This window comes from Leptidea sinapis, chromosome 5, assembly GCF_905404315.1.
Source record: "Leptidea sinapis chromosome 5, ilLepSina1.1, whole genome shotgun sequence".
NCBI lineage: Eukaryota > Metazoa > Arthropoda > Insecta > Lepidoptera > Pieridae > Leptidea > Leptidea sinapis.
Window position 1 is genome coordinate 1,610,101 of NC_066269.1, and position 22,321 is coordinate 1,632,421.

At 36.1% G+C, this 22,321-nt stretch overlaps 1 protein-coding gene across 1 annotated transcript in view; it reads right to left on the reverse strand.

Annotated features, from left to right (window-relative positions):
* LOC126964651 (arrestin homolog) overlaps window positions 1-8,744 on the reverse strand; it is a 111,587-nt gene extending 102,843 nt beyond the window's left edge. Inside the window, exon 1 of the mRNA XM_050807895.1 lies at window positions 8,522-8,744. The gene's annotated coding sequence lies outside the window, so the exon portion shown is untranslated. The remainder of the gene's footprint in view (window positions 1-8,521) is intronic.
* Between the last annotated feature and the right edge of the window lie 13,577 nt (window positions 8,745-22,321).

The window sequence follows — 22,321 nt, forward strand, 5'->3', positions numbered from 1 at the left end:
CACCTGAGCTCGTCACTTTGAGATATAAGATGTCAAGTCTCATTTGCTCAGTAATTTCACTAGCTACAGCGCCCTTCAGAGCAACACACAGTAATGCTTACACATTACTGCTTCACGGTAGAAATTTGAAACCCATAAGATTTTCCCCTATTGAAGTTTTCACTTCAAATATACTCACGAAGTAAAACTAAAATCACTCCGACATTAATCAAATGAGAAACAAAGAGCAAAACCTAGTCTTCCAAATATATATTCAATTTTAAATGCAACCATCTTCCTAGACTACAAATTATTCTGTCATTGTCATTCGGGCACAAAGCCGTTCTGTTCAGTCATTTTTTCCACGAAGCTGCAACACCTAAAATAGAGATCAATTGAATTAAATGAATTAAATTATAATTAAATAGACCTTGACAGTGGACGGTTGAAGTGCGGTGCCATCTTAGTTTACGAATAAATTGCGAACGTTTATGAACAGAATAAAATTTGAAGTGACTTAAAAGGCACATGCTTAGAGCCGTTCATCATTTCAATGAGCTTACCTTGTTTTTAATAGTTTGGTGTATTATATAGAGTTATTGAACAAACCACAGATTTAGAATAAAGAAAAGAATAATATTAATTTATTTACCACTAGCTGACCCGGCAAACGTTGTTTTGCCATATAAATTACTTTTAAAGTAAGACCGTTTCTTGGACATTACTTTATTTTTCTAAAACAAAAGAATTTTTCTAAAACAAGTGTTCTGGCCCATTACAATGCAGAGCCGCTCAGGATTCTTGAAAAACCCGAAAAATTCTGAGCGGCAATACAACAGCTGCGCTCGTCACCTTACATAAGATGTTAGGTCTCATTTGCCCAGTAATTTCACTAGCTACGGCACCCTTCAGACCAAAACACCAAAAAGCTTACACATTACTAGTTCACGACAGAAATAGCCTTTTTAGAATCCATTATTTAGCCGGCATCCTGTGCAAAGGAGCCTCCCACTGGTAAATATAATATAGTGGTGGTTTAAGTTGGTAAGTGGCGGCGTCCCCCTCCTGCCCACACCTATGCTGCGGTCGTACCGATTCGCTCTATGCACTTATTTGGTTTCCTTGTACCACAACATGTTTTTTTCTGCTTAATAAATTATTTTTTAGATCAACACATATACAATTTTATATGAAAACTCTTGCATACTTTTAGGGACTAAACGTTGATTCATCTTTGTAGCTATTAAGTGACATAAAAAAGGATTATTAGTGTTTATTGCACATTTGAAGTCAGAATGGTGTTATCAGAGGATGAAATCCCCTGACATTTACTCAAAACCTGTGCTTATCTATTCATAGCTATGGTATAAATAAGCAACCTTAAAGATTTTATCTACATTACAAGGTTAAGCCGACGTGTTAGTCAACTGGTCAAAATGATTCAGTGTGGCGTTTTCAATTTGATCAGAAATCGACTCCTAAGGCTCGTGACAAACTATCACGAGCTACGGCGCCCTTCAGACTGAAACACAATAATGTTTACACATTAATGCTTCATGTCAGAAATAGGCGCAGTTGTGCTACCCATAATCTAGACGGCATCCTGTGCAAAGGAGTCTGTTATCGAACTGGTAAAGTTTGCCAGAGCAATCTTCTTCGAAATAAGATTCATATTATATGTTTTGAACGGAAGCGAAAATCTGAACCGGAACTGGAATTAAACAAGAGACAATCTTCAATTCCATTTTTTTTTTTTTTATAAAACCCTCGATCTACGCGGATGAAGTCGCGGGCATCAGCTTGTGGTAAACAATTCATTGTTGCTCTTTTCAATTCACGTTACTGCTTAGATCCATCAATCCTAACAGCCTAAACATACGGTCGTATTTGGAACGGCCAGATTATCGGGATTATTATAACAGTTGGTTCGGCGTTGTACTCGGTACGGTACGTACGGTAGGAATAATAATAATTTTGTTCGATTTTTAAAGTTTGTTGTTATAAATAACTATAAATACAGCGCCAAATGCTGGAATGACTTGCCGCCACCTATTAAAGATCAAAAAAGTTTGTTCTCTTTTAAAAACAAACTGAAATCTTCTCTTTTAGAGAAACAAAAGGGTTGAGAGGCATAAAAATAATACTATCAAATAAAAATCAAAATAAGATCCTATTTAATAAGATAAAAAAAAAATCTTTTAAAAATCTCATCAGAATTCCATCTTTTAAGTTTCTTCTCTTTTCCTACTATTTTTAGACGGTCACTTTTAAGACCTATAACAAAAAGAACCGTGTTGTCTACGGCTGCTGTCAACTGATCGACTTAATCTTTTCCAATTACAAAAATGCTGAGTGGCTCAAGGTCCTTTTCATGACATCTTATTTTTTATTTGTTAATTTTACTATGTATATAATATGTTTTGTGTTGTCAGGAATAAATGCATACTTTACTTTATAGCGGCCACAGAAAAACATCATCTGTGAAAATTTTAACTGTCTATCTAGACGTACAGATAGATGGAAGGACAGCAGAGTCTTGTTAATAGCTTTCTGTTTTACCCCTTGGATACGGCATCCTAAAAATTAGAGATTCCTGTTGGTCTTCAGATACAGTAGTAACGATTATGTTCTCTGTTGCTGAACCAGTGGGAGGCTCCTTTGCACAGGATGCCGGCTAGATTATGGGTACCACAGCGGCACCTATTTTTGCCGTGAAGCAGTAAATGTGTAAGCATTCGTGTATTTTGGTCTGAAGGGCGCCGTAGCTAATGAAACTACTGGGCAAATGAGACTTAACATCTTATATCTCAGGGTGACGAGCACAATTGTAGTGCCGCTCAGAATTTTTTAGCTTTTCAAGAATCCTGAGCAGCACTGCATTGTAATGGGCAGGCCGTATCAATTACCATCAGCTGAACGTCCTGCTCGACTCGTTCCGTACTTTGATTAAAAAAAAAACAAAGTGTGAGTGTATGAGGCACGCATTTGTGTAAATACACATAGGTGTGTATCTGTAAACATTGTAACTTTATGAACCTACCGCTATTTGTGTATCCACTTATAAATAAACTGAGCAAGTATTTCGAGTTTCGAGCTTTAAAGAATTTGTAAACAGCTGACTCGTGTGAATATTTAGCTTACAATCAGAACCAAATTATAATCATGTCAATAAGTAAATAGAAACACTCTTAATCAAAGAGGCAACTATACTGGCCTTCAAAAGTAAGTATCACACTTTTAAAATTGGGATAACGTTTTAAGTTCACAAGATATAGTTTCGAAATAAAAAGGACTCCAAAGAGAATTTAATTTTGTACATAAGAACTTTATAGTCGGTAACCTTCTTTTAAGAATTGGCTGAAAAAAAACTTCAAAAACAAAACCATTCCTTTTTCAAAGTGGACGTTTCCGAATTACAATTTTACCATTCACATTTTTCTTTCTGTAGTAAATTTTTTTCAAGATCGATGGGTCTTGTTTTAAAAATTTATGCTAGAAAAACTAGGCATCAGTATGCGTCGCACTGCAAGAATGGTGGGTGTGACGGTACGAACGGTCCAGAAGGTAAAGCAAAGGTACGAAGAGACTGGACACCATCTGAGCAGACCTTGTAATGGCAGACCCAGGTGCCCGAGAAGATCGTTATATTATTTCCACTGTGTTAAGAAATCGCCACCAAAATGCAGTTGAAGTCCAGCAACAGCTACTTCAGACCCGGAGGGACTACATTAGTGACAGTACAGTGAGAAGAAGACTTGCTGAAGCAAATTTGGAACCCCAAAGACCAGCGAGTGGCCCAAAACTCGAGAGACAGCATCGAGTAGCGAGACTGCGATACGCCCGTGAACACATGCAGTGGGATGAAGATGAAAGGTCAAGAATTTTGTTTGGAGATGAGTCGATTCTCCCTTTACACTTCTGATGGAAGGCGAAGTGTTTACAGGTGACCTGGTGAGCGATACCTTCAAGCCTGCATCTCAGAAAGAGTCCAATACGATGGAGGCAGTGTGCATATTTGGGCAGGCATATCTTCAGAAGGTCGCACAGAGTTAGTAGCCATAGAAAATGGCACCCTCACTGGGCAAAGATATGCTCAAGAGATTCTCAATGAGTATGCAGGGCCATATTTAGCAAATATGGGTGATGGATCGATGGTAATGCATGATAATGCCCGGCCACACACGGCTCATATCGTACAAGAGTATATTCAGGAGGTCGGTATCAGCGTGATGGCTTGGCCATCAAGAAGTCCTGATCTAAACCCAATTGAACACGCCTGGGATGAGCTTGGGAGGCTAGTCAGAAATCGCAGACCACCACCTACTACCCTCAGGGCACTAAAGCAGGCTGGTAGAAGAATGGAAGAATATTCCCCAACATCGGCTCCGAAACCTAGTGTTCAGTATGCCAAACCGGCTCGAAGCTGTAATCAGAGCTCGAGAAGGCAATACCAGTTATTAAAAATTAAATAAAATGTAATACATTTTAGTTCAATTTTTTACACTTAACTAAAAATGTCTTTTTTCATTGTTTTATCTTTTTTAAGTTAAAAATGTTACTAATGGATAATTTTAGTTTCTAAGAATTAAAGCCTATAAAATTTGCAACAAAATGTTTTTAATCTTAAATCTATACCTTCTATAGTTAAGAAAAAAAAAATAATTTGAAAAGTATGATACTTACTCTTGCAGGCCAGTGTAATATAGTAGTCTTATATAACCCATCCTTAACATAATTTTAACTGCAGGTCGCTAGAGCTGTTTCATCTGATTCCTGCCGCCAAATTCCACCTTCGCACGACACGCCACAAATTAGGATATTATAACACTAGAAATAAGGGATTGCTTGTAACTAATTCTAGTATGCTTCATAAGAAACATAATAGCTTTAAGGGTAAATGTATACACTTCTAGCCTGGAACTAGATTGTGATTATTTTATAGCGAAAGAAATGACTGTACAATATTATTTATTTTTACAAATCTGTGGAATGAGCTTCCTTGTGTGGTGTTTCCGAGACGATACGACATGGGTACCTTCAAATATAGAGCGTAGGCCTTCCTTTAAGGCTGGAAACGCTCCTGTGGTGGTCCTCTGGTGTTGCAAGAGAATGTGGGCGGCGGTGATCACTTAACACCAGGTGACCCGTACGCTCGTTTGTCCTCCTTTTCCAAAAAAAAAAACAGATATGCTTTATAAATTTTGTAATTGTATCGTAAGTATACTATCTTATATTATGTTTATATATATATTATTCATTAATTAATAAATATAGTTATTTATTTTTATTTCATTTCATTCCATTTAAAATAAATAAAAAAACAACGCCCTTTATTGAAATTACTCAGTTTTCAGATTCACTAACTCTTAATTTAAGAGGCTTTTTCCAATTGACCGTATACAACTACGAGTGGTTGAATAATCGACGATAAGTCATCTCTAATCAGCTTGATTCTTTTCGCGTTACGTAGAAATGTGGGTTCTCTCTGCATTTATCACGGGGAGTGCTCAGAGGAGTTGTTAGAGTTGATACCATGAGCCCAATTCCACCATCGGACATTACATCAAAATCCCAAATTCCACTCGAATCATTTTGTCGTCTGGCAATCGACAACCACTGGATTTGGGAGGGCGAGGAAAATCTAACCTCGCACAGCCATTTTATGGAATCAATTACCGAGAAGACTGTATATCCCACCATTCACAGTCTACCAGATATTGGGGATGTGCTAAAACCAGATCAAAATTAAGAGATAACAAGTTATCTAGAGTCAAGGGCTCCTTCATTGGTCTTGGTATTCAATTATACAATAAAATACTATACAGTATACTAGGGCTCACTTAGCACAAATTTAAGAAATATATTAAAGATTCTTTGACAAAGAAGGCTTGTTATAGTACAGTAGATTATATAATAATGCATGGTTCTTGTTTGTTTTGTATAATATTATATTGAGTAGGGTAAGTTATTTTATGATTTGAAAGATGGGCTGGGAGTTTCTTATCAGTTCTATTCCCCATGGCAACGCCCCTTTACGAAGTGATGTAGCTACATAAGTGTACCAAGTGTTGTTGCAATATATTATGCTATTATTACTCCCTATGGTAAATAAATGTCCTACTAATATCTTTCCTTTCTTGGCGTGCGTCCGTGCAAAATGTGATGTCCGTATGCCAACTTGATGGCTGACAGGCTTGCCCTGCATGTCTCAGTAACGACTCTATGATAATTGAATTAGCAGACGCCTCTGTTTAGGACATGATTATTCTCATATTAAACATTTTATCGAGATAAAACCTTTAGTTGCGAATGCAACGGGCAAGTGGCAACTATTAGTATTTCTTTGTCATAACCATAATGTTAACACCAGGAACAGACATAAGCTTATAATGCCTACTACTCGACTAAGTCGAGTAAGGCCGGGTTCCCACTATGCCGGACCGGCAGATTTACCGGTTCGGTAAAACTGCCGGAAGAGCTAATGGCTAAAGAATATATATGAAGCTGTTCTCATTACGCCGGATCCGGAAAAAATACCGAGGCCGGCATTTTTACCGAGCGTTTTGTCACTGCGAAGTGCCGGTAAAACCATCGGACCGGAGTAATGTGAACGAATTTGCGCCATCATCTGTCCCCCGCTCGCCCCGCCCGTGCTCCCCTCACGTGATTCGGCTCGCATTTTCTGATAAAAGAAGACGTGTAGCATGGAGAAACTTTAATAACGCTTGTCCAAGAGATGAAGAAGGATCCGGTGTAATGTGAACATTCTGTCCGGTGTCCGGTTTCCGTCAGATCTACCGGTCCGGCATAGTGGGAACAAGGCCTTAGCAAGTCTTTTGTGGGGCGATGTATATGCTTTTACAACAGGATCCCAGAAAATGTTGAAACCAAAAGTATTACTTTAATCAAAAGATTTGTTAGAAATCGTTTGTGTGGTAAAGGTTACTATAACATAAATGACTTTCTTAATGATACCACAGATTGGGAATGGAGCGACCGCCCTCAGGCTATTAAATAATAAGTTTAATTGTACAACGTTACTTTGTTACTTTGTAAATGTTACTTTAATTGTAAAACATATTTTGATGAAAAAAAAAGCCCGCTGAGTTTGTTGCGCCGATTCTTCTCAGGCCTGAGGCATTCATTTTGGAATGGGTGGTAGTTTTTTGACTTTCAATAAGTGATGTCGCATCCTATTTTGAATATAAATATTTGAATTTGAATTTGAAAAATTTGAATTGTCTTTTATCTATCTATCTAGACAGAACTAGACCAGAGCTTGCACGGGACACCTGTGAGACTATGGAAGATACGTATGTATATTACATTAACAAATTTATACAGAGTTATATACATAAACCAAATTGTACCTGTGACTTCGTTTGCGTCAAATTTCGCATTGTAAATGAGGATAACTATTAGTTCATGTTATATAATCTATGTGCCGAAATTTGTTGACAACTCAGACTCTTTGTATTAATACAAATGATTTAAGTTTTCTTTAATGTTAATTCCGCCAATATTTGTTTCTAAAACAATTCGACACGTGTTTCCGCAAAGTAACGCCTAATTTAATCAATTTTCTTTGTATTAACCCTGTGCTTTCCCGGGGAATAAAGAGAATAGGGAAGTCCCAGGCCAGAGGGAGTCGTAAGTCGACTCTGGGCATTTCGTGGTTCGAGAGCATGGAGGCTTCTTTGCACCGGCTAGATTATGGATGCCACAACGGCGCCTATTTCTGCCGTGAAGCAGTAATGTGTAAGCCTTATTGTGTTTTGGTCTGAAGGGCACCGTTGCTAGTGAAATTACTGGGCAAATGAGACTTAACATCTTATGTTTCAAGGTGACGAGCGCAATTGTAGTGCCGCTCAGAATTTTTGGGATTTTTCAAGAATACTGAGCGACACTGCATTGTAATGGGCTGGCTTATTGTAATAAAAAAAGTACAATATTGGGATTGATACTCAATAATATACTTTGTTTGAGTAACCTAGCCAAAAATATAAACAAATTGTATTCGTGCGTTCGGTATCAAACCAAAACTCATAATATCACCCGCTGAGTTACTTTGCAAATTTCATCAATTGCTGAATAATACAGTTCTGAACAAAATCTTTCATGATTAAAATATATAATATTAAAAATCTAAAACATATATCATGAACTAAACAGAGGATAGATATATTTTGGATTGATTGACTATTAATTCAAACATTATTATCGTGCATCCTGAAATTTGTGCATTTATCTAAAAAGTTCTTATATTATTATATTCCAATAAATTATATTATTATTATGTATTTTATTTTTGTGATTTATTTATGTATTTTAGTATACATTAAGTATAATGTATACATTATACTTAATGTATACATTATACTTAATGTATACATAATAATAATATAATTTATGGGAATACAGTAGTATTCAATGAATTTCTGTGAAAGAATTTCGTACAAATTAAAAAACACTGTTGTATTGCAAGCACTATGTTGGTAGAATTATAAAAGTATTAATTTAAAAAAAATTCAATCAAACTCACCGTATTGATTCAAAATTGTTGACAATCGATTCACTCAATTCCAAATTTAAAATAACAAACAAATAATCTCCAAGCGCCAAACAGTATCTGAATCACAGGACACTCACAAATTAAAAACAAAACGGGAATTCCCGCTCTATTTGAATTTCGAACACTAGCTTCTATTAGCGTTCAGCTTGAGTTGAGTCACACTGACAAAGGATACACGCGGGTAAACAGCGGCTTGGTCTACGCGCGACTGAAGTATCAAGCCGCGCGCCGTAGCGCAGTCGAATAACTGAAACTTTTAGTTATATCATATTATATTCAACAAGTAGGTATATGTAGCAAGCTCTGAGCTACACAATGGACTTTGGACCTCTGCTTGTGAACTCTACTAAGCGTATTCAGTGTTAAAGCACTATATGTTGATATAATTTTTCTGTCGTAAAATCGCCACAGATAAAGAATATATTATTAAAGTTATATTTATATCATTATAATCGTTAACATAATGATCTCATGACCTTTATTTACATACAGTGTGTGTTGATTGATGCTTCTATTAAACTCAATTATTCTCGTAAGGTGTTTTTTTATTAATTTACATTATATTTAACTTAAGTTACGCTTAAGGTACACGATTAATCGTGTTAATAAAGAGTGGGACGTTTACGTATTACGTATACGTTTCAGTATTTTAAACGACTTAAAAAAGGAGGAGGCTCTCAATTCGATTGGTATTTTATGTTATTATTTTACCCCGATTACGCTGAGATTTATGATCCGATTTCCGTGATTCTTCGTTAGTTTGATGCCGAATGTTTGCTATTTTGTGCCATAAAAATGATGTTATTATAGTTTGTGTACTGCATTTTTACGAGTTTTCATTTAGTTTGATTATATATTATTATTTACACGTTCGCCGAAAAGTAGGTCTGAGGCTACCTGTCATTAATAGCTAACAAACGTTTTTACGATATTTCAGTGTCTCACAAGAACGTGAAATATGGGATCTATATTTTTTTAGGGACTCGGAACCTTTCTTAAGCCTACCCATAGCTACTAAAATAAAAGTGTATGCGTGTAATCTTTACGCGCGATTGAAGTAAAACTTAATTAAAATTAACTTTAAGAATAATTAATACATATATGTGTATATATGTATATACCCTTTCACTGGTGGGGGGAACATGTACAGGTTTTCAAAAATGTAAAAACAACAGTACCAATGGAATACTAAAGCTCTTCAGATATTGATAGTGTATGTGTCATATTAGGTATATTGTCAAAACCGTAATATTATAATTTCACTAGTGATTATAATAAGCCGGTAGATTGTCAATCGACTTCATTTCTTACAATTTAACGGCAAAACAATAACTTTAGTATAACTTGGAGCGTGTGTGCATTTTTACATCTGAAATTATTGTCGAAATAGTAGTGAACAATGGATAATTTGGTTCTGGGACTCCCTGGCTGCTGCCGCGGTACGCTACTCTCGTGCGTTCTGATTAACAGTGTAACTTTGTTTATGGGCCTACTAGTGAACAAAGGCTGAATAAGTTAACAATTATAAATTACAATAATGCATTGACATAATTAAATAATAAGTTTATTGTACAATATTACTTTGTAAACATATTTTTTGATGAAAAAAAACCCGCTGAGTTTGTTGCGCCCATTCTTCTCAGGTCTGAGGCATTCTTTTTGGAATGGGTGGTAGTTTTTGACTTTCAATAAGTGATGTAACATCCTATTTTGAATAAAAATATTTGAATTTGAGAATATTTATTATAAAGGTTAAATTTAGCATTAAAATTATTAATTAACATATTAATTGTGTTCATAGACGCACTCAAAATGTTAATTCAATATTATCATGTTTGTTGTTTGAATAATTAGTCTGTGGCAGCACAATATTAATTAAACTTGTAGACGGCACAGTGTTTCGTGTAAATATGTCAAGAATAATTCAATATAATATGAAGTACCTATTCATTCGTGCGACACGGATCTCAGTGAATATGATTGTGGTGAATGTTTAGTTCGGGTTGACACTTGGTATCTGACCCGGCAGCCGTTCTGTTCATAAAAAAAACTCTTGCAAGTGGAATTTCGTAAAAATATCTCTTATCTGACATCTACTCGGCGAAAGGAGAGACGACGTTTCAAGACCTGGAAAGTTGTTGGATATCTGGAAAGGTCTTGAAACGTCGGGTTAACTAAAATAAAAATGTAACATTTACGCAAACATCTAATGTAAAACCGTTACAATTACACGCGTTTTAATCATTTAAAAGTGTTTTATTTAAATTCATGGTTTTATATAAATTTTGAAATTTACATTAATTCGGCGTGATTAACAAGCACTTTATAGTTTCTTTGCAGATATAATTTAATCTACCTTTGTCAGTCTCCGTCGAACTTGATTATCTAAGACTGATTGAAGATAAGATTAGGTTTAATTGTTCAATGTATTATTTATCAGTCTTCATATAAGTGTTTTATATTCAATGTATTCTACTTCCATGTGTGGCGTATTAAGCTTTATTTTATGACAGTAAGGGAAGAGACGAGCAGGACGTTCAGCTGATGGTAATTGATACGTCTTGTCCATTACAATGCAGTTTCGCTCAGGATTCTTGAAAAACCCATAAACTTTGAGCGGCACTACAATTGCGCTCGTCACATTGAAATATAAGATATTAAGTCTCATTTACCCAGTAATTTCACTAGCTACGGCGCCCTTCAGACCGAAACACAATAATGCTTATACATAACTGCTTCACAGCAGAAACAGGCGCCGTTGTGGGACCCATACTCTATCCGGCATCCTGTACAAAGGAGCCTCGCACTGGTGTGCTTCCCACTTTTGAAAGTGTGTTCGTGAGTGAACAATTTTATGACACCCCATACGCTAAATAACTACTGATCAAAAATATTTTAGTTATTTACAAGTCGTTTCAGTTTTAAGAAGTTTCTAAGTGAATTTTCTCACCAAGTATGTTAAGCCTTATGCAGTGCGAATTAGACTGACATGACAGAGGCTATGTCTATGTGCGTCTATCTATGTACATTAATATTAAATTTTAAAAATAATTTTTCTAAGATATTTTTTATACTTTTGTCATACAAAATACAAATTTACTAGCTGACCCAGCAAACGTTGTTTTGCCAAATAAATTATATTTAGTGTTCTTCTTTTTTTTTCTCCGACGTACTTCATAAATACTACCAGAAAAAGTATTTTCATTATCTGGCTTATATATCTACTAATATATAAAATTCTCGTGTCATGGTGTTAAACATTGAACTCCTCCGAAACGGCTTGACCGATTCTCATGAAATTTTGAGTGCATATTTGGTAGGTCTGAGAATCGGACAACATCTATTTTTCATCCCCCTAAATGTTAAGCGAATTTTTTTTTTTAACTTTTTTTGAAATTTTTTTGATTATGAGTCAGCATTAAAAAATACATACATCTTCAAATTTTCACCCATCTACTATCAACAGTTACTTTTGTATCGCGATTTTAATATCGGCAATACAACGTTTGCTGGGTCAGCTAGTAATATATATTATATGACACTCACAAACAATATGGCTTTCTATTGGTAACAGAATTTTCAAAATAGGTTCAGTAGATCCAGAGCTAAAGGCCGGCAACGCTCCTGTGATTCTGTTGCAAGAGAATGTGGGCGGCGATGATTACTTCACACCAGGTGAAAAAATTAGCCTCTAGAAAACTTTTATAGGTAATGATTTTATTTTTTTCGTAATTTTTTCAATATATTTATATTATTCAGCTATTCGAGACGGAGACAACCAAACAAATATCTGTTATCCAGATATAATTAGTGTTCCAAGAACTATGTTGTGTAATGTTTGTAGATTTGAACTAAGTAATTTTTAGGACGATCTCACTAATAGGTATTATAAACGCTATAGTTTGTAAGAATAGGTACGGATGTATGTATATGATGTTTGATGGTAATGCAAAATTACAGGTATCCACTGCAAAATGGCAATAATATAATGTTTGTTAAACGATTTATTTCAATCAGCATAAACATGCAGATTTTGCGATTTTGGAACGCGTGTGCAAGCCACGTAGAGCTGGCCGTGAGAAAAACATGGTATGCCCAAATGTATGCCTGCTACTCTTAAGGTTTGACCCTGCGATTTGTTGGTAGTCATTAAACTGCACGCGCTTAAAATTATTAACTCACCGCTCGCAGACGTCCGAATGCCCGCACGCCCTTCCCATTCACCCGCCACCGAACCACACTATAATATCACGGACTCGGTTACTTAACTGTTTAATTGTTTAACTATTCAAATATTATTAAGGTAAATTTTTTACTACCAAAATATGTGCGTTACAAATAAATTTTGAATTTGAGGTAAAATAATAAGCTTAGATACACTGCATTTCGGCGTATCTCTGCTTATTATGCTGCAAATTCTCGCGCCAAAATCGCTCAGTAGTCAACGTTTTTTTAAGCTTAGAGGGATCGTATCGCAAAGCGTGTCGCTTGATTAAAATCTCTCCTAGTTTTCATTGAATTGTTGTTTTTATTTTAGTTCTTGTCTCAATAAGTAGCTTGATATCAAATTAAAATTATTTTACTCTTTTTCCGAGTCTATTGTATCCGATCATTAGAAGAAGTAACACTACGTCACAAGTAAGACGGACGCGAACACGGTGCAAGAACATTTTGTTTTAGAAATTGATATATAATGATTTAGCAAAATGATTAAAAACGTCAAGTTAGTTATACAATTTTGTTAATTTAAAGGGGCACTTATTTGAAATTCGACACTCCACCCTTTTAGAGTTTGTATAGTTTTTCACGGAACACTTTGTCATTGCGTGGCGTTGCATTCAAAGCGTGGTCGAAACAGAACTGGTAGTAAAATTTGCCTTATAGGCGCGTAGGCAGAGTGATTGTGAGTCTAGTTGTTCATGATTCCGAGGGCAAAATCATTAAAATATTATTATAGGGCTTAAAGTATGAATCTGCCTGGAAAATTAAGTTTCGTTTTTTTTAGTTAATATATTTATTGTACCAAAATTATTACCATTATTATCTATACATTGCTGCCATCTTATATGAAGGTCATTTATGTCTTTACGATAGAACTGTTGTGATCCAGATTCGACAAACTGTGTGAAAGCATTTTGTACTGCCTCCTGAGAAGTAATTTTTTTATCACGTAGAAAATTTTCCAAAGCACAAATAAGTGGTAGTCCGTTAGATTTAGGTCTGACGAATACGGAGGGTGACGAACGTTTTCTAATTGCAGTTCCTATAGAGTTAAAACGGTTTCTCGTGCTGTATGATGACTCGTGTTATCATGAAGCTATAATAGTGTAGAACGATTTATCAGTCGGGACTGTTTCACTGCTAGTTTTGTTATCATTGTTCGGAGTTTGGCACAGTAGACTTCTGCCGTTATTGCTTGACCAGATCAGAAATCTGTAGTGAATAACACCATGCAGAGAGAAAGACCACCAAACAGTTACCATTACCTTTTTATTGGTAAGCTTCATGAGACACCCATTTTTCATATTTTTTTTTTTATTTGACGCAAATGAGTCAAAATTATTGGTAAGGTAACGTTAAACCATGCCGCTAATTCCTGAGTAGTTTGGCTCGGATCGGCTTCCACCATCTCTATCAATTCATTGTTATTCCTGTCTTCCATGGGTTCGTTCTTCAAATCAAAGTTTCCATCATGAAAGTGTTTAAACCAAAATCGCACGGTGCGTTCATTAGCATCTCCAAATGCAACATTGATAATGCGGCAGGAACACTGCCGCGTTAGTTCCGCGTCGAAACTCGTATTCAAAATTCATTCTTATTTTCTAAATATACATCTTTCTTGTCTAAGCTGATTAAAAAAAACAACTGAAAGTAGATAATCGAATGTTGTACACTTTTTAAAAGAAGCACTACCTATGTAGTACTTATAAACCATGACATGAAAAAAATTTCACTCATAATTAATCTCAAACCATGAAGGTTCTATGTCAATTCGAAGTACCCATTACAATAAAACGCCAATTTCATACTTTAACCCCTATTATTTCTCCCTCTTTTGTCACTATAATGTTAAACCAAATTAAATTATTGTAATATTTGTATGTGATACTGGAAACAAATCTCAAGCGGGTGACGTCATGTGTAATTCTATGCCTCATTTACTGAAAGCAGGGATACTCAAAGCTATGGAACCCTTTGCTATTCAAAGCTCCCCTAACTGCCAGTGAACTAATTTGACTTACAACTCATGTTTCAAGAACATTCTAAAATGTTCACCGTATAACCCTTACTAAATAAAATAAAGTTTATTTCAGTATCATAACTATCTTATCAAACAAATATAACTATATATAGTAAATCGTAGTATTTAGAGACAAGTTTGTGCATCTTTGAATCATACAATTCATTATTATAGAATCTTAACTCCCTACTATAGTTTTCATGTAGTTTTTTTATGGAAAAGTAGTACAAACGAGTCCCCTATAAAGGTGAGCGGGAGACGTGTTGGCCCCGCCGGCTTGGTAGTGGGAGCAATAGAGGAAACGGCGGCGCGGCGGACGGTTTAACGCTTTGCCTGCGATGAACTATCAAAGCAGGCGAACTTCACTTTAAATTTAACGACTTCTATGAAGCCATCATCCACGCTTTTTGGCGTGAAGATGGACGTACAGTCAGCCAACACTCGATGACTCTAAGTCCATGGTATCGAGAATTGAATTACACCGTTTGCTATTGCTACAAATACAATAAACACCTGGGTCTTCCGCGTAAGCCCTCACGGGACTCGGGGTAACTGTTCGGGGCGATGGCCCCTTTCAGTGATATAATCGCCGCCTGCAACTACAGGCGGTGCAGTGGGTGGGACCGGTTAGTTGATGGTGTCATATCCGGTGGTATCTTCATATCCTGCTGCAGTGTGATCGAGCCCGCGTAGTGTCGCGAGCGATCTGCGGACTACGGCATGGTGATATACAATAAACATTAATAATGGCGGAGGTGATTATGTCACAGAGAAAATTCGCACCGCCTTTTAGGCTGGTCCTACATTGGAAGCGGAATTTCTCCCGACCAGATGGTATGGGTGGGTTTGGTCGGGACTGAACAAAACAAACATTGACACCCCGTGTCCCCTCTTACACTGGAGCCAGTGCTCTCTCGGAGAGGGAAAAAGTCTGAACTGGTCTGAGAACAAGCAAACAGGTTTGTTTTTCGTCTAGTCCAGACTTCAGTTGCATGGAAGCTTTGTAAAATTCACTTTTACGGTGGTCTTCATTGAACTCATGGACCCATTTTCATTTACGTGGATTTACTAATATGTTCCTGTCGTGACATGAAATCAGTAAGTTCGTAGTCCATCTTTAAAGAGGTCAAAAGTATGTATAGAAACTCACAAAATTTCCACTTTCCACGATATAAACACCTTTACTCGTCGGGAGTTTACACAATACTGACTTTGTACTCTGACTGGTTTATCCGCCCCTGTCTAACTGCAGTGTAGGAGAGCCGAGTCTGGACTGGTCTGGTCTGGCCGGGTCTGCTGGCCAGACCGACTCTGCTTCCAATGTAGGATCAGCATTAGAAACTTGTCGTCCTCCTGGCAACGCCATCTTTTTCAAAACTGACGAACTACTTTTACGGCCATTCCCAATATTTAGTCTATCGCCTACTTGAGATAAAAATCGTAACTATCGTTGACTTTTCTGTCCCATACAAATGATTTAAGTTTTCTTTAGTGTTAATTCCGCCAATATTTGTTTTTAAAACAATTCGACACGTGTTTCCAAAATCTGCCAGTGTTGTGCCAGATTTTGGCGAGACAACACGTCCTGAGGATGCCTCGTGTAGAGGCGAAACACGTGTCGAATTGTTTTAAAAACAAATATTGGCGGAATTAACACTAAAGAAAACATAAATCATTTGTATAATTATGGATTTCCGCAAAGCAAACGCCTAATTCAATAAATTTTCTGTCCCAATAAGCTTATCGACGGTAACTCACCTTATCCGTACACGTTGTCTGTCAATGGGACGACGTATAGCTTACCAGCGATAGAAGTTTGTATGGAAATTGCATTTCACGCGTCCCAATATAAGGTGATAAGAATGACTAATCGAGTATATTAGGTTAGCGTCAGATTATTGATAGCTAATTATTGAGAGTAGAAGAAAGTAGAAGGTAGCAATTTATCTGTATATTGGGAACGGCCGTTAGATTATCAATGAAGAAGTTTACGATACGTAATTAGTAAGCCAGAGGTCAACAAGATCCGGATGGATATTAAGGCATTTTGACGTAATGTCTGGTGGTTTCGGCTAGCTAGTATCAAGATAAACAGTTGTTCAGGTGAATTGATTTTAATTGAAACCCTGATTTTTTTCTTGTTTCTTCTTGGTAATATTCTTTGTAACTTGAGCGGTGTCTCCAGGTGTGTATGAGGCATAACGCCATTTTCACTTCGACCGCTCCTCCAACTAATTTAGGCATCACGTAGTTATCCATGTCATTTTCTACCTAAAAGAAAATTCCTCTGAGCACTTCTCGTAATATAATATGGCAGTAGAAGATGCAGAGAGAAGAACCCTCTACGTATTGCTACCGACTCTGTAAGGACTACTTTCCTAATGGTGTACTAATTCTGCAAATAAGTATCTTATAGCTTCTTCTTTGTATAAAATATCAAAATTATCACACTCTGAAGTCATGACTCCTACATTAATCACATTAATCAAATTCAAATATTTTCAAAATAGGATATGATAACACTTAATAAAAGTCAAACTACTACCAATACCCATTCGAAATATGCCTCAGACCTGAGAAGAATGAGAGCAAGAAACTCAGCGGGCTTTTTTATTTTCATAAAAAAATATGGTTACAATTTAATATCGTACAATAAAACTTATTATAAGCCTGAGGGCGCTCGCTCCATTTCCAATCTGTGGTATCACTTAGATAGTCTTTTATGTTATAGTAACTTTTACCACACAAGCGTTTCTAAACAATTCTTTTGAATTTCGTTATACGCTTTTCAACTTTCTGGGATTTTGTTGTAAAAGCATATACATCCAGCAACAAAAGACTTACTTACTCGACTTAGCCAAGTAGTAGGCATTATAAGTTAATATTTGTTCCCCGTTTATATTATGGTTAAAACATTATCTAGCAAATTCACTTCTGTGCCTATGTACATACATAACATTATCAAGAACATATTGAGAAGCAACAGTCAAGTTGTTTATTTCTTTAAATTTTGCATTCAATGATTCTTTAGGACCTAGGTTATAAATAGCCCGAATAGCCCTCTTCCGTAGCACAAATATAGTATTAAAATAGTATTAATATCGGCTGCGTTGCCCCAGCTCAAAGTACTATTGAGCGGTTAGACGTTTGAAAATATACCGTTATTGATTTCCTAATCAACTTATCAGCGTATATCTGTACTTGAAATACCGCGGCTCGTATTATGAGTCTAAGGTTATTTTTAGTAATGTACCTTGATATTTGACCGACTTCAAAAAAATAAGAGGTTTTCAATTGATAGTTGTTACTTTATATATCTTCAGCAGGCAGATTTTAAAATTTGTACGAGCTGGGGCTACTGCTTCGACTGCTACGACTATCTTCTTGCCTCATTAGGGCTACTGGAAACCCAAGCGCTGGCAGCTATTTCGGTCAACGGATCAGCCTAGAGCTATCCAACGCAAAAATGCTGCCAGTATTCTTGGTACACTTCCCCGTAATGATAAATATAGTTATAAGCATTATTTATTTTTAATAAATTGAAACTTAGTTATTACAAACGTCCGTCAAACGTCCAATTCAGCGCGACACGCGTGTATGGATGTCAACATCACGTTACCGCTTACGAACAAAATATCTTTGATGAATTTGAATCTTTTTTGATCGTAGCTTCATTAACATCAAATTTTTGTTTACACATAAGCTTCTGTGACTTATAGTACCTTTTTAGAAAAAAGGAATGGTATACTATTAAATTTTAACATGAACTCCTACCTTCCTACACAACGGAAAACAATGATTTTTAAAAATATATATTTCACATTTGAATGTATGTGTGTACGTATGCTCAAACCGTCAGCCCAATTGAAATAATGCTTTGCATATATATGAAGAGCGACATGACCACTGAGACAAACATAGTTATTATATATGTATATGCCATATGCCATATACTGAATTTTAATCCTAGAAGTGAGGGTTATCACTTTAAAAACATAACATATTGTTTAGATTTACAAGAGCGACATCTCAAGTCAATTTCCTAATATGCAAATATTGGGGTTGAGCAGGTTATCAACTGTAAAGTGGATCCTGTAGATGAAGCGTTCCGTGCGAGTGCTCTCCCAACTGAGCTAACCGTTCGAGTGCCGTATCGTCATACAATCTTGTATGCTTTGTTCAACTCTCAGGTTGTGGCTTCATCTATAGGATCTACTTTACAGCTTGCTCAACCCCAATAATTGTATATTAGGAAATTGACTTCAGATTTCGCTCTTTCAAATCCAAACAGTTTGTTATTTTTAGGTGATATCCTTCACGTCAAGGATTAAATATAGAAATTTAATTTGTATATTTTATCTCAGACGTTCACACTGAGAACATGTTAACATGTCTCAAAAATTATCTAGTATTATGTTTATATGATCAAACTGAACCTTTCCCATATATAATGAAATGTAACGGTTTCACAGAATATCATAAGGGCTACTCAAGCCCCATAGAACCTTCCTATAGCAACCCTTTTCCTGTTTGAGCTTCAATACGTACAGTAACCCGTTGTGCAGGATGCTTTTACCGGTAAATATTCAGATTTGTACACTATATATAGGCCGCGGTATTATTAATAGGGGGTAGGTAACCCGCTCTTAATCGCATGAAACGATGCAAAAAGCTTACGTCTGGTATCACTGACCTGTATAAATACCACTAGACAGGCTGTTTCATATGTTTGACAGCTAATTTTTTGTGCCTATTTGAAGCGCCACTAATCAGCAGCGTCGAGAGAACAAATTTTGACATATAATACAAATGGCTGCGAAAGAACATACAATACTCTGAAGTATTTTTACATTTTGAATTAATTTCGTTCGTTTTCCGTGTTATTTATACTACAAGAATAAAGTTCATATTTATTTTAAATATTAGCCCACCATCTATCGATGTTTTGTGAGGTTGTCATCACTAGTTTTATTACCGCAGACTCTCACTACATGACCAACAGCGCCAAAATCGCGAATATCAAACAGGCACAAAAGCACTTTGACAGCCGCCAATCCAGTGGTATATAGTAGAGGTCAGTGTCTGGTACGTACAAAAAGATTGACGATTTAACTTAGACTGCGACCGGTCTCGGCGGCGTACGGAGTGGCAATCAAAAGTTTTGTCGTCCTAAGTTTGCTTTGATTTGATTTGATAGCGACCGTGTAAATCATGTGTATGTGTGCGTGCGGCGATTTGGTCGCTTTAGTTTGAAGCTAAACTACCTACTGTTTAGTTACTGTATTTTATTTCAGTCTCCGTTTGAATTTTTTAAGTCGTTTGACTATAAATAGTAGTTAAAAAAACTAAAAAACACACTTTTTGTACACACGTGTTGTTAGAAAACCGGAACTAAAAATTAGAAAATTTATTTTGAAATTTAAAATTAACATCAATTCCTGCCATAAAGACGAAAGATGAAAATTATATAAATTAACAAAAATGTTATTTTGCAATTTGTAAAATGGAATAATTTTTAGATTAATGTATTGTCTTCGGTCCTCGATAAATCTACGAAGTTTTAACGAAATCCGGCCGTTTAAAGTGGGTCAAAATCGCGCCCAAATGAGTCGGTTACAAACAAACATACATACAGGTGAATCTAATTTTTTATTAGCTTTTATTAGCGTAAACTAAAATACATAAATCTTTCACAAATAATCAAATTCGAAATAAGACTATCAAGATATTAGTAATCAAGGTAATAAAATGGTGCTCTCTACACATAAGTTAGATATCGTGCTTGTTTTCCTGAAGAAAATAATCAAAGTAAATTATTATTCCTCGTTAATTGGATATCTCAAATTTCAATTTCCAATTTCGATTCGACGGAACGATAGTTGAGCTTTGTGTAACGTAATATCTAGGATTAAATCTTATTTATTACTGAAGACCTTTAAGGCAGGATGTTTTTTATGAAAATAAGGAACGAGACGAGCAGGACGTTCAGTTGATGGTAATTTATACGCCCTGCCCATTACAATGCAGTTTCGCTCAGGATTCTTGAATGCGTCGATACAATTGCGCTTGTCACCTTGAGATATAAGATGTTAAGTCTCATTTGCCGAGTAATCTCACTAGCTACGGCGCCCTTCAGACCGAAACACAATGATGTTTACACATTACTCTTCACTGTAGAAATAGGTGCCGTACCCATAATCTAGCCGGTATCCTAGCAAATGAGCCTCTGGTATTATGAGAACTGACAATATAGTGCCTTATAGTGTTTAACATAAAAAACTTACATCCAATATCGTGCTATAAGAAAACAAAAGGCGTTGAGATATGCATCCATTGCAAATCCGTTCTGGTATTTATTAGTATATAAATGCAACATATATATTATTTAGCATACAAGATTTAACTCCTTAAGGACAAACGGGGACCAAAAATAGAATGTTAAAAAATAGTAAAATTACGCAGTTTGACCTTTATATTCCAGGGGCCTTTCTATTTACAATTATTTGATTAGATCCTGTCAAATAATATTAGAAAATATATTTTATAGAAAGCTCCACGGTTTCAAGTTTATTTCGATGAAAAATTGTCTTTAGTGTCAATTCCGCTAAGTTTTGTTAATTACATGCCGAAGGTCTAGAGTTAGGGGTCAGACGCAATCTCCAGCGAAGTATCAAGTAGGTGTACTTCAAGTTTTATTGTAAGTGTAATGTGAGCAAATATATCACACATTTGTTAGGTTTTTTCAGTTGAGTTCCTGGGTCAGAGCTTGTTTCTTCTCGCTTAAATGACACTGCTCCTCGCATCGTCGCTAGCAGCACCTAATAAACAGGTTTCCATTGCAGGTCGCTGTTAGATGAAAAAAAGATCTTCGAAGAAGAAACCACCAACGTTAAGTTATTACTACGCCTAGTGCAGTATATTAAGGAATGGCCTGACAGTAACAAAGAGGTGTCCAAAGAATTAAAATTATTTTTTTAGAAATATCAAGAGGAGTCAGCAAAAGACAAAAAAGGACAAGAAAAAATTTTTTCTGGCCGCAAAGAAACTCACACAGACATCGGGCCTTTAAGGTGGGTGGTATGCTCTATGCTTGAAGGTCCCTGCCCTCGCATCAGTTGGGGAAAACAGCAGTAGGTAAATGATTCCTCAAAGTGGCTCTGAGAGAGAAGAACACACTTACGTTAAGTTACGTCTTATAATGTGTTCTAATTGGCTCCTCTAGTATCGTCGATAAAATTGATTCATGCCCCACTTTGCTAATAATTTTTTTTATTTGCATGAAAATTATTGAATGACAATTCGTGGACGGACTGGGTGTTATTACAAGAAAATTATTTAAACATGGCTTAGACAAGTGTTTTGTTAGACAGTGACCTAACTATAACAACATCAGTGACCTAACAATAACGACGTCTAAAGTGGAGTTTATTTATTTTCTATTACAAAACAGTGTTTAGCTTGTGTTTAAATAAAACGTCGTTAAACACAATTTTGCCCTGTACTTTCCCCGGGGAGTAAAAAGAATAGGG